This window comes from Bos mutus, chromosome 5 (assembly GCF_027580195.1).
Source record: "Bos mutus isolate GX-2022 chromosome 5, NWIPB_WYAK_1.1, whole genome shotgun sequence".
In the NCBI taxonomy this organism is placed as follows: domain Eukaryota; kingdom Metazoa; phylum Chordata; class Mammalia; order Artiodactyla; family Bovidae; genus Bos; species Bos mutus.
The window spans coordinates 72,641,208-72,654,256 of NC_091621.1; positions in this window are offsets into that span (position 1 = coordinate 72,641,208).

Below are 13,049 nucleotides of genomic sequence, written 5' to 3' on the forward strand. Positions count from 1 at the left end.
ATGACCAACCTCGAGAGCATTTTAAAAAGCAGAGACATTATTTTGCCAACCAAAGTCCATCTAGTCAAAGCTTTGGTTTTTCTAGTAATCATGTGTGGATGTGAGAGTTGGACTATAAAGAAAGCTGAGTGCCGAAAAATTAATGCTTTTGAACTGTGGTGTTGAAGAATACTCCTGAGAGCCCCTTGGGCTACAAGAAGATCAAACCAGTCAATCCTAAATGAAATCAGTTCTGAATATTCATTGGAAGAGCTGACTCACTGGAAAAGACCCTGATGCTGCGAAAGATTGAGGGCTGAGGTGATGGGGACGAAAGAAGATGAGACGCCTCATGGCATCATAGATTCAGTGGACATGAGTTTGAGCAAACTTCAGGAAATAGTGAGGGACAGGGAAGACTGGCATGCTGCAGTTCCTGAGGGTGGAAAGAGTCAGACACAACTAACCACCTGAGCAACAACAACACAGCATAGTAATATATCACTTTAGAATATAGGTAGATACCCATGGGAATATTTTTGGTGGCACTCTCTCCTAATTTACTTTCATAAAGGTTTGGTTGATGCAATGCCTTAATTTCTTCCTTTTCTGATAAAAGACCAAAAGCACAAGAAAGTGTAACTTCTGCTACCAAATTAAATAATTGCTACACTCAGTTTAGTTCATACAATGCACACTTATTTTCTTTTGTTTTACAATTTTGCCTTAGCAAATGAATAAGTAGATGGACAAAACCTTTACTGGGAAGCAGATATTCCTTTAAATAAGGAATGTTATTTTTATAGTTTTATTTCTATAAACAAAAACCATTTAATTTAGGAAAAATTAATGAACAACTCAATACTTATTGCTATGCTGCTTCTTTAGGACTCCATGAATAGCATTCTTGTTAGTAAACCACCATTTACTCTTTAATAAAAAAATTTCCTAAATTCACAAACCCATATACAAATACTACTTTAAAACACATAAATGAGATGTAATAATATGCATTAACCTGAATAATAACAAATTGTACTTGCTTCCTGGTTTTTCTTGATGATTTAGTCTCAAATTTTATGGTCTGATCACTTCAATAATTATATAATTTCAGAGTTGGTGAGCTGAGTTAGCAATTTATTTGGTTTCAATTGTACTCTCAAAACAAATATGGTGACTTAACTGTGTCATTGCTCTCAAGGATTATATTCTCACTGTGGTTCAACTGGTAATATTTGACCCACAATATCCTTCATTCCTGATATTGCAAAATTGGGGCACATTTCATTATACTGTGACTCATAATTGATTTTTGTCTCTTATCCAAGCTCTGTGTACAAACTCAGTTGAACTTGGGGGGACTAGTCAAATATTTCTTACACCTTTTCACATAATAAAAGCACTATTTATTAAAACATTTTCTTTATATTAATGCACAGATTTTAAATGAAGATTTTGTAATTCTATGATTATTTATCCATGCAATTTAAGTAATATTTTCCTTAGGCTTCAGAGACTGTTATATTTTCCTGCAAATGCTGCTTTGAGAAAAAGAGATTTAGAAATTTCTTCTCCATGTATGTCATACACAGGAATTGGATTTACCTTGTCTTTCCTGTTTTCTCAGGGTAATTTGTTAAGTAAACAGAGGGCTGATGAGGCATTATTAAAAGACACAGGTAAATCAGTTTTGTGAGGATTAATAAGAAAGTGCTTATGCTTCCTAGTAGCTCAGTGGTAAAGCATCCACTTGCCAATGCTAGAGATGTGGCTGTGATCCCTGAAGTGGGAAGATTCCTCAAGCCACAGAACAACTAAGACAGTTTGCCACAAAATCTCAATCACCTCAGCCTATGCAGATGAACCACAATTCTAGAGCTCAGGAACTGCAATGAAGGTGAAAGTGGAGTCAACATGCTGCAACTCATTGAAGCCACAGTAATGAGAAGTCCCATACACCATAAGTAGATAATGGCAACAGCCCATTGTTCTGCTGGAAAACCACAGATGAAGAGAAATTAAAAGCCACCGCAATGAGAAGCTCATACACCATAAGTAGAGAGTAGCCCCCAACTGTCTCAACTAGAGAAAGCCAGTGCAGCCAAAAATAAATCAATAAGTAAAATTATTTTAAAAAAGAAAGTGTCAAAAACCAAAATGACTGAGCTAAATGAGGATAACTTCATAAACAACATGTCATATTGAGTGTGCAAAAATTTGATTTAGATTTAGAAATTGACAAACTCAACAAATCAGCCCCTCAACTTCACCTCTGAGAGGCAGTTGTTAAACATTTACTATTCTCTCATTTAGAACATCTGTCATGTCATGTGGTGGATACTCAATAAATATTTCTGAATGAATAAATATTTGAAATAGTTTTTTTAAGGAATCTTTTAGTGTATACTCAATAAAATCAATTTTGGATCAAGTACTCAATAAAATCTTAAAAACTTCAGTTAAAAATAAAGAAAAAAAAAAGAAGAAACAAAATAGAAATTGAAAAAAAAGAATCACTATTTGGATAAAAAAATGTTAGTTGCTCAGTCGTGTCTGACTCTTTGAAACCCCATGGACTGCTAGCCCACCAGGCTCCTCTGTCCATGGAATTCTCCAGGCAAGAATCCTGGAGTGGGTTGCCAGTCCCTTCAAATATAAAGGCAAAGTCTCTTACCGGGGCAGATTTCAAGAACCTGTGCACAATTGGGTCCCATGATGTGGTCCAGACAGGCTCCAGCACACCACTGCTGGGAGTAAACCAGTTCATCTACAAAGTGGACAAAGATCCCTGCTTTCATGGGGTGAGGGATGGGAGAGAATGTAGACAATATGCATGAATGTAATAATAGTAAGTGTTTTGGAAAGGAAGAGAAAACTGAAATGCCTTGAAAGTGGGGAGCTAGTATAATTTTAAATAGTGTCAGTGGGGTAGATTTTATTGAGGTGATATTTGGACAGAGATCCGAAGGAGGGATGGGTGCTAACCATGTGATTATCTGGGAGAGGGATACTTTCCAGCTTAAGAAACATTTAGTGTAAATATAGTAATATACTAGAAGGAAAATCATGCTGATTGCAAAGAATTATTTTTGGTTGTTTATTTTGTTTTCTCATTTCTGATATTTTTCAATTTTTGTTAAACTAGTTTCCTGGATAGAATCTCCAGCAGAGTATTGAATAAAGCAGTTATAGTGGTTCTTCACATCTTAAAATTGATTTTACCAAAAACACAGCTACTATTTAACATTAAAAATGATATGTGCTGTAAACTTTAAATTATGAATATTTTAAAGTATACACTAGGATAGAGAACTGGAGAAATAGTTTCAAGTACAGATCAAGCAGATTCAATAAATATGAAGGCTATTTTATATTGCTTTATCTGTTTTTTGAAAAGCTTTGAAATAGTTTGCTGTATTTTAAACTAGAACTTATATAGCAAACTTTTCTTACCTGTATATTTTCAGTATGAATTCCTAATATGTGTATCTTAATCCTGATGCAGTTTCCAAGCTAGCTAAATTAGCAAAATGTCTTTGGTATCATTTATCACCTTGCACACACTTGCACATATTCATGCTCACTTGCTCAGTTGTGTCCAATTCTTTGTGACCCCACGGACTCTAGCCCACCAGGCTCCTCTGCTTATGGGATGTCCCAAGCAAGAACACAGGAGGAGGTTGCTATTTCCTCCTCTAGGAGATCTTCCAGACCCAGGGACTGAACCCATATCTCCTGAGTCTTCTGCCTTGGCAGGAGGATTCTTTGCCACTGAGCCACTGGGAACATACTCCTAATACCCAATTGTCTCAAAACATCATTTTTTGTTGACTTGTTCAAATTGGAGCCAGACAAGGAACAGGTAGCATATCTAGTTGTGATGATCTAGTCAGGTTACTTATGCTACTGAAATAATGTTCTATTCTGTTTTACTAAGAGACTTTAAAAAGTCATGAATGGTCACTGCATTTTATCATTGTATATATGATTTTAATTTCAACTTTTGTTTTTCATTTTTAGTCTTTTGATGAGGCAAATTCCACAAGTAAATTCTCTAAAGATAATTATCTTTGGGATAAGGCCACATGTAACATGAAATACTAGTTTTGATCATTTCTTTTAGTACATTATCTCCTTATTTATGAGTCAAATTGCTGGTGACTTTCTCACTTAATCTTTTGATATCAAAAACCAATATAAATGTCCAAAAATGAGTTAGAAATGTTTGCCTCATCTTTTCTTCTATAAATATTTTATAAGTTGTCCTCATTCACCTTCTTAAAAAATAAATAAATGACATTTGCTGTTAAATTTGAAAATCTTATATCTTTTATTGAATTTTCAAATTTTAGTCAAATTAACTTATATTAAATAGGAAATAATATACTAGCCAAAGTTTATGCAAAAACTGTTGTCCATTTGTCATAGTTGGCCCACCACATATTTGTGTTAAAAGTTTAATTGGGCACACCTGAGCCCTTTCATTCACATATGGTTTATAGCTGCATTTGTATGACAGAGGGGGAGAACTGAGTAATTTCATCAGGGACACTATAGTCTGCAAATTCTAAATTATTAATATAGTGCCCTTTAGGCACAAATTGTGTTGACTTCTGATACTGATAATTAAAATGTTTACACTGATTGAAAACTTTATAATAACCACTAAAGAGTTTGTGTAGAGTTAGCCACATTATTTGATATCAGCATAAACCCCTTCATATCTTTTGTAATAAAATTTACAGTTTCTTTAATTCTTGGAACTATAACTTGCTAGTTTATGGTATATTTTTATTCAGGTATCAAGAACCCACATCATCAATCAATTCTAAACTTCACTATTTTAAAATATTTCCAATTAACTGTAGAAATTATTAATTCAACAAGAAGGTAGGAGATAGTAGCTCCATGACTCTTTCCAAACTGGAAAACTCTTTAGTAATGTTTAAAGTTGTTTTCTTTGTTTTTCAGCAATTATGGATCTAAACTTTCAACTGAGTACAGTGTATGCATATCAGGAATAATTTGGCTCAATGAATTAGGATTACAGTCATAATAGAAAATAGGTTAGAAAATGTAAGTTGAGTTTGGGTAACATTCAATATTATTTAAAATTTTGGCTTCATGGAAAAGCAAAAAAAAAAAAACAAAAAAACAACTTAGTGCCAGAGTTGCATGATCTTGTATAATCATCTTCTAAATTCTAATCATTATAATGCTTAAAGCAGAGTGAACATACAAATTTTTAACAAAAGAAAATTTCAAATTTATATACAGTAAAATTTTGCCAATGTCAGCATCTTTATCCCTATTCATTAAGATTGTCATTTAATTAGGTAATTGAATGCTTTATATTTGTATGATATTAACTCAAAATAACCACTAATATAAGAAAGTTGTAAAAACTGTCAACTATTGATTAATTAAAAAAACAGCTTAATTTCAAGCATTAATTTAATATAAAACTGATTATAGCAAATGTAGTCATATATGGTTTCCAACAATATTTAATTCTTCAGGCTTTTATTAGAAATTATTATGTGTTACTTAAAGTGTTCCCCAAAAGAGGGACAATTTCACAGTTTTCTTGAAAGTATATATTCATAATTGTTCTCAAATTGATAAATTACTTGGCAGAGAAGATTTTAAGTTGGGTAATAAAAGATTTTTGATTTCTCAAGAAACTATATTTCCATTAATTTTTTTTTTGCTATTTTTCACGCATAATTCCAAAGTAGGCCATTGTAGGGAGAGAATAATATATGTAATACTCTAATAAGATGGTCAGATTATGCTCATGGTCTTCTATAGTAAATTAAAAATAGTGTTTAGCATGATTTACTGTTTCCTGAATTTCTAGAAAGAAATCTCTCTTGTGCATTCTTGCTCTGCCTCTTTCTGTCTGAATTCAATTTCCCAAAAAATATTGTGGAAGAAATGGAATTTTAAAAGTTTCAAAGAAGGAAATGGCAGTTTCATAGTTACAGAGTGGAACACATGTGTGCAGCTGCACAGTCATGCCAGGTCTTTGTGACACCATGGGCTGTAGCCCATCAGGATCCTCTGTTCATAGAATGTTCCAGGCAAGAATACTGGAGTGTGCTTCCATCTCCTACTCCAAAGTGTCTTCCCCACCCAGGGATCAAACCTGTTTCTCTTGAGTCTCCTGCATTGGCAGGTGGACTCTTTACCCCTGGCACCAACCAGGAAGCACAGAATGAAAAGCTGAGTCCAAAGGAAGGTAAGTGAATGAGAGAAGGATGGGAATTCGAATAGAAAAAAAAATGTATACAATATGCTTGCAAAGCTGCTGTCAATGAAATTATGAGTAATGAAAAATAACTCTGGAGACAATATGAAAATCAATAGATTTTGAAAAGTTCTGAGTTTTATTTAATTGCATTTCATTATGCCTCTAATTTATGAAATATAACTTTTATTTTTTCATTTCTTTGAGAAAAGTACATTCTTCCTTGCCATGTCCATGAAGGCTCTCTTGACTTGCTGATTCCTAGGATATAGATGAATGGGTTTAGCATGGGGGCAATTGAGATATTTTGCGTAGCTACTCCCATGCTCAAAGACCACTGTCCTTCCCTGATGGATTCATGTACATGAAAATGCAGCTGGCATAAGAGATAGAGATGACAATCATGTGGGAAGAACATGTGGAGAGGCCTTTGACCTATCAGTGGTAGAAGGGATCGTGAAAATTGTTCTAATGACATATGTATCAGTTCAGTTCAGTTCAGTTGCTCAGTCGTGTCTGGCTCTTTGCAACCTCATGAACCACTCCAGGCCTCCCTGTCCATCACCAACTCCCGGAGTTCACCCAAACCCATGTCCATCAAGTCGGTGATGCCATCCAACCATCTCATCCTCTGTTGTCCCCTTTTCCTCCTGCCCTCAATCTTTCCCAGCATCAGGGTCTGTTCAAATGAGTCAGCTCTTCATATCAGGTCACCAAAGTATTGGAGTTTCAGCCTCAGCATCAGTCCTTTCAATGAATACCTAGGACTGATCTCCTTTAGGATGGACTGGTTGAATCTCCTTGCAGTCCAAGGGACTCTCAAGAGTCTTCTGCAACACCAGTTGAAAAGCATCAATTCTTCTGTGCTCAGCTTTTTTTTTTTTTTTTTTTATTTTAGAAATGTTTTGGCAATTTAAAAAAAAACAAAGCTTGCTGGTGTTTACATTGGAACTACACTGTACATCAGTTTGAAGAGAATATTATAAATACTCCTCATAATCCATGAATGAAGTATATCTCACCATTTATTTAAATTTTCTTTGATTTTTCAAATCAAATTTTACAGCATGTAATATACAAATTTTGCACATATTTTGTAAGATTTTTCCCCAAATGTTTCATGTGTTTTTTTTTTTTTAATAAACTTCTGTTTGATTTTGTCCTGCTATTCTGTCATTTCTTACAGAGATCCTCAGCTAAGAACTCAGAAGGGTAAAGGGAAGTAAGCCTCTATGTCACCCTAAGTCAGCTTCAATAATTGCCATAGTGAGCAGTCTTTTTTTTTTTTTTTTTTTTTGGATGAAATGTCCTATAGCTATCAATTAGGTCTAACTGGTCTATTGTATCGTTTAAAGTTTGTGTTTCCTTGTTAATTTTCTGTTTAGTTGATCTATCCATAGGTGTGAGTGGGGAATTAAAGTCTCCCACTATTATTGTGTTATTGTTAATTTCTCCTTTCATACTTGTTAGCATTTGTCTTACATACTGCGGTGCTCCCATGTTGGGTGCATATATATTTATAATTGTTATATCTTCTTCTTGGATTAATCCTTTGATCATTATGTAGTGACCTTCTTTGTCTCTTTTCACAGCCTTTGTTTTAAAGTCTAATTTATCTGATACGAGTATTGTGACTCCTGCTTACTTTTGGTCCCTATTTGCATGGAAAATCTTTTTCCAGCCCTTCACTTTCAGTCTGTATGTGTCCCCTGTTTTGAGGTGGGTCTCTTGTAGACAACATATGTAGGGGTATTGTTTTTGTATCCATTCAGCCAATCTTTGTCTTTTGGTTGGGGCATTCAACCCATTTACGTTTAAGGTAATTACTGATAAGTATGATCCCGTTGCCATTTACTTTATTGTTTTGGGTTCGAGTTTATACACCATTTTTGTGTTTCCTGTCTAGAGAATATCCTTTAGTATTTGTTGGAGAGCTGGTTTGGTGGTGCAGAATTCTCTCAACTTTTGTTTGTCTGAAAAGCTTTTGATTTCTCCTTCATACTTGAATGAGATCCTTGCTGGGTACAATAATCTGGGCTGTAGGTTATTTTCTTTCATCATTTTAAGTATGTCTTGCCATTCCCTCCTGGCTTGAAGAGTTTCTATTGAAAGATCAGCTGTTATCCTTATGGGAATTCCCTTGTGTGTTATTTATTGTTTTTCCCTTGCTGCTTTTAATATTTGTTCTTTGTGTTTGATCTTTGTTAATTTGATTAATATGTGTCTTGGGGTGTTTCTCCTTGGGTTTATCCTGTTTGGGACTCTCTGGGTTTCTTGGACTTGGGTGATTATTTCCTTCCCCATTTTAGGAAGTTTTCAACTATTATCTCCTCAAGTATTTTCTCATGGTCTTTCTTTTTTTGTCTTCTTCTTCTGGAACCCCTATAATTGAATGTTGTAGCGTTTAATATTGTCCTGGAGGTCTCTGAGATTGTCCTCATTTCTTTTAATTCGTTTTTCTTTTATCCTCTCTGATTCATTTATTTCTACCATTCTATCTTCTAATTCACTAATCCTATCTTCTGCCTCTGTTATTCTACTATTTGTTGCCTCCAGAGTGTTTTTAATTTCATTTATTGCATTATTCATTATATATTGACTCTTTTTTATTTCTTCTAGGTCTTTGTTAAACCTTTCTTGCATCTTCTCAATCCTTGTCTCCAGGCTATTTATCTGTGATTCCATTTTAATTTCAAGATTTTGGATCAATTTCACTATCATTATTTGGAATTCTTTATCAGGTAGATTCCCTATCTCTTCCTCTTTTGTTTGGTTTGGTGGGCATTTATCCTGTTCCTTTATCTGCTGGGTATTCCTCTGTCTCTTCATCTTGTTTAAATTGCTGAGTTTGGGGTGTCCTTTCTGTATTCTGGCAGTTTGTGGAGTTCTCTTTATTGTGGTGTTTCCTCGCTGTGTGTGGGTTTGTACAGGTGGCTTGTCAAGGTTTCCTGGTTAGGGAAGCTTGTGTCGGTGTTCTGGTGGGTGGAGCTGTATTTCTTCTCTTTGTTCAGTCGCGCTGTGGGGAGGGAGGGAGGGATGCTGCAAACAAATAACACTGGCGTGCGCTCACAGTGCCTCAGCCACACTGGGTCTGCCCCCGCTCACGGCGCGTGTAGCCTCCCTGCCCACACTGCTCAGGCTCTAGGTTGTTCCGCCAGGAACAATCCTAGGCTGGCCCTGGGTTGCATGCACCTCCCAGGTCCAAGCCGCTCAGGTTCAGGCACTCAGGTAGTCCTCAGAGGCGCAGACTCAGTTGGGCCTGCGTTTTGTGCTCTTCCCAGGTCCGAGCAGCTCAAGTGATGAGGTGTTTGGCGAGCGCCAATGCTGCGACTTATCGCCTCCCTGCCACTTGGTTATCTGTGTGTAAAACCGGCGCACCTTCTCAGGCAGATGTTGACCGTCCAGACCCCCAATAAGTTTTAGTTAGCAAAGAAGCCAGTTTTATAGATAATGTCTCTCTGGGGCTGCGATTGCCCCCTTCTGGCTCTGGCTGCCTGTCACCAGAGGGGGAAGGTCTGCAGCCGGCTATCTCTGTTTAGTCCTTTGTTCCGTGCGCGGGCTGGCGGTGTCTTAGGTTAGGGCTGGCTTTTCGCATGGTAGATATCCCACAGTCTGGTTTGCTAGCCCAAATTATTTTGCTCAGATAGTGCTCAGGATATTCAGGCCAGATTCTTACTCTCAGCGATGCAGCCCGCGCCGCGCCTCCCTGCCCAGCCCCCGCTTGCTAATGGCGGATGCAGGCGTCTGCGCTGCTTCTCCACTGGGGGGAGTTACCGTAGGGCTCGCAATCTGCGAGTTTTAATTGTTTATTTATTTTTTCTCCCTGTTATGTTGCCCTCTGTGCTTCCAAAGCTCGGCACGGATTCGGCAGTGAGAAGGTTTCCTGGTGTTTGGAAACTTCTCTCTTTTTAAGACTCCCCTTCCCGGGATGGAACTCCGTCTCTCCCTCTTTTGTCTCTTTTATTGTCTTTAATATTTTTTCCTACCTCCTTTCGAAGAGTTGGGTTGCTTTTCTGGGTGCCTGATGTCCTCTGCCGTCATTCAGAAGTTGTTTTGTGGAATTTACTCGACGTTTAAATGCTCTTTTGATGAATTTGTGGGGGAGAAAGTGTTTTCCCCATCCTACTCCTCTGCCATCTTGGCGCCTCCCCTGTGCTCAGCTTTCTTTATAGTCCAACTCTCACATCCATACATGACCACTGGAAAAACCATAGCCTTGACTAGACAGTCCTTTGTTGGCAAAGTAATGTCTCTGCTTTTTAATATGCTGTCTAGATTGGTCATAACTTTCCTTCCAAGGAGTAATTTTCTGGAAGGAAACTTACTGATGGATTTTAATTTCATGGCTGCACTCACCATTTGCAGTGATTTTGGAATCATGGCTGCAATCATCAACTGCAGTGATTTTGGAGTCATGGCTGCAGTCACCATCTGCAGTGATTTTGGAGTCAAGAAAAATAAAGTCAGCCAGTGTTTCCACTGTTTCCCCATCTATTTGCCATGAACTGATGGGACCAGATGTCATGATGTTACTTTTCTGAGTGTTGAGCTGTAATCCAACTTTTTCACTCTCCTCTTTCACTTTCATCAAGAGGATCATTAACTCTTCTTCACTTTCTGCTATAAGGGTGATGTCCTCTGCATATCTGAGGATATTGATATTTCTACCGGCAATCTTGATTCCAGCTTGTGTTTCTTCCAGTCCAGCGTTTCTCATGATGTACTCTGCATATAAGTTAAATAAACAGGGTGAAAATATACAGCCTTGACGAACTCCTTTTCCTATTTGGAAGCAGTCTGTTGTTCCATGTCCAGTTCTAACTGTTGCTTCCTGACCTGTATACAAATTTCTCAAGAGGCAGATCAGGTGGTCTGGTATTCCCATCTCTTTCAGAATTTTCCACAGTTTATTGTGATCCACACAGTCAAAGGCTTTGGCATAGTCAAGAAAGCAGAAATAGATGTTTTTCTGGAACTCTCTTGCTTTTTTGATGATCCAGCAGATGTTGGCAATTTGATCTCTGGTTCCTCTGCCTTTTCAAAACCAGCTTGAACATCAGGAAGTTCACGGTTCACATATTGCGAAGCCTGGCTTGGAGAATTTTGAGCATTACTTTACTAGCGTGTGAGATGAGTGCAATTGTGTTGTAGTTTGAACATTCTTTGACATTGCCTTTCTTTGGGATTGGAATGAAAACTGACCTTTTCCAGTCCTGTGGCCACTGCTGAGTTTTCCAAATTTGCTGGCATACTGAGTGTAGCACTTTCACAGCATCATCTTTCAGGATTTGGAATAGCTCAACTGGAATTCCATCACCTCCACTAGCTTTATTCGTAGTGATGCTTTCTAAGGCTCACTTGACTTCACATTCCAGGATGTCTGGCTCTAGGTCAGTGATCACACCATCGTGATTATCTGGGTCATGAAGATCTTTTTTGTACAGTTCTTCTGTGTATTCTTGCCATCTCTTCTTAATATCTTCTGTTTCTGTTACATCCATACCATTTCTGTCCTTCATCGAGCCCATCTTTGCATGAAATGTTCCTTTGGTATCTCTGATTTTCCTGAAGAGATCCCTAGTCTTTCCCATTCTGTTGTTTTCCTTTATTTATTGCACTGATCGCTGAAGAAGGCTTTCTTATCTCTTCTTGCTTTTCTTTGGAACTCTGCATTCAGATGTTTATATTTTTCCTTTTCTCCTTTGCTTTTTGCTTCTCTTCTTTTCACAGCTATTTGTAAGGCCTCCCCAGACAGCCATTTTGCTTTGTTGCATTTATTTTCCATGGGGATGGTCTTGATCCCTGTCTCCTGTACAGTGTCACGAACCTCATTCCATAGTTCATCAGGCACTCTATCTATCAGATCTAGGCCCTTAAATCTATTTCTCACTTCCACTGTATAATCATAAGGGATTTGGTTTAGGTCATACCTGAATGGTCTAGTGGTTTTCCCTACTTTCTTCAGTTTCAGTCTGAATTTGGCAATAAGGAGTTCATGGCCTGAGCCACAGTCAGCTTCTGGTCTTGTTTTTGCTGACTGTATAGAGCTTCTCCATCTTTGGCTGCAAAGAATATAATCAATCTGATTTCGGTGTTGACCATCTGGTGATGTCCATGTATAGCGTCTTCTCTTGTGTTGTTGGAAGAGGGCGTTTGCTATGACCAGTGCATTTTCTTGGCAAAACTCTATTAGTCTTTGCCCTGCCTATTCCATATTCCAAGGCCAAATTTGCCTGTTACTCCAGGTGTTTCTTGACTTCCTACTTTTGCATTCCAGTCCCCATAAAGTCATCAGTGAAATGCAAATTAAAATGAGACAAAGCACTATGTGTTCTAAGTCACTTCAGTTATGTCCACTCTTTGCAAGCATGGACTGTTGCCCGCCAGGTTCCTCTGTCCATGATTTTCCAGGCAAAAATACTGGAGTGGTTTGCCATTTCTTTTTCCAGAGGATCTTCTCGACCTAGAAATTGAACCCATGTGTCCTGCTTGGCAGGTGGATTCTTTACCACTGAGCCATCTAGGAAACACTTTCAAGTTATGATATCCTCTAACAAATACATCACAGAAAAATGTATTTATACGATTATTTCTTTAAAAATGCAATTATTTGAATAAATTGGACAAAGCCAAGAATTGGTTTAATGTAGTCACTGAATAATACAACTTATTGTGTGAAAATTACCTAACATCTCCTGCTCGATTTAGAATGAGTGCTAGAAAATAAAGCAGGACTCAAATGTTTTAAGGTACAATGCAAAGAAAATAATCAAAAGAAAATAACATTGGCATGAATATAGAGAATGTTTTAGAATTGTAT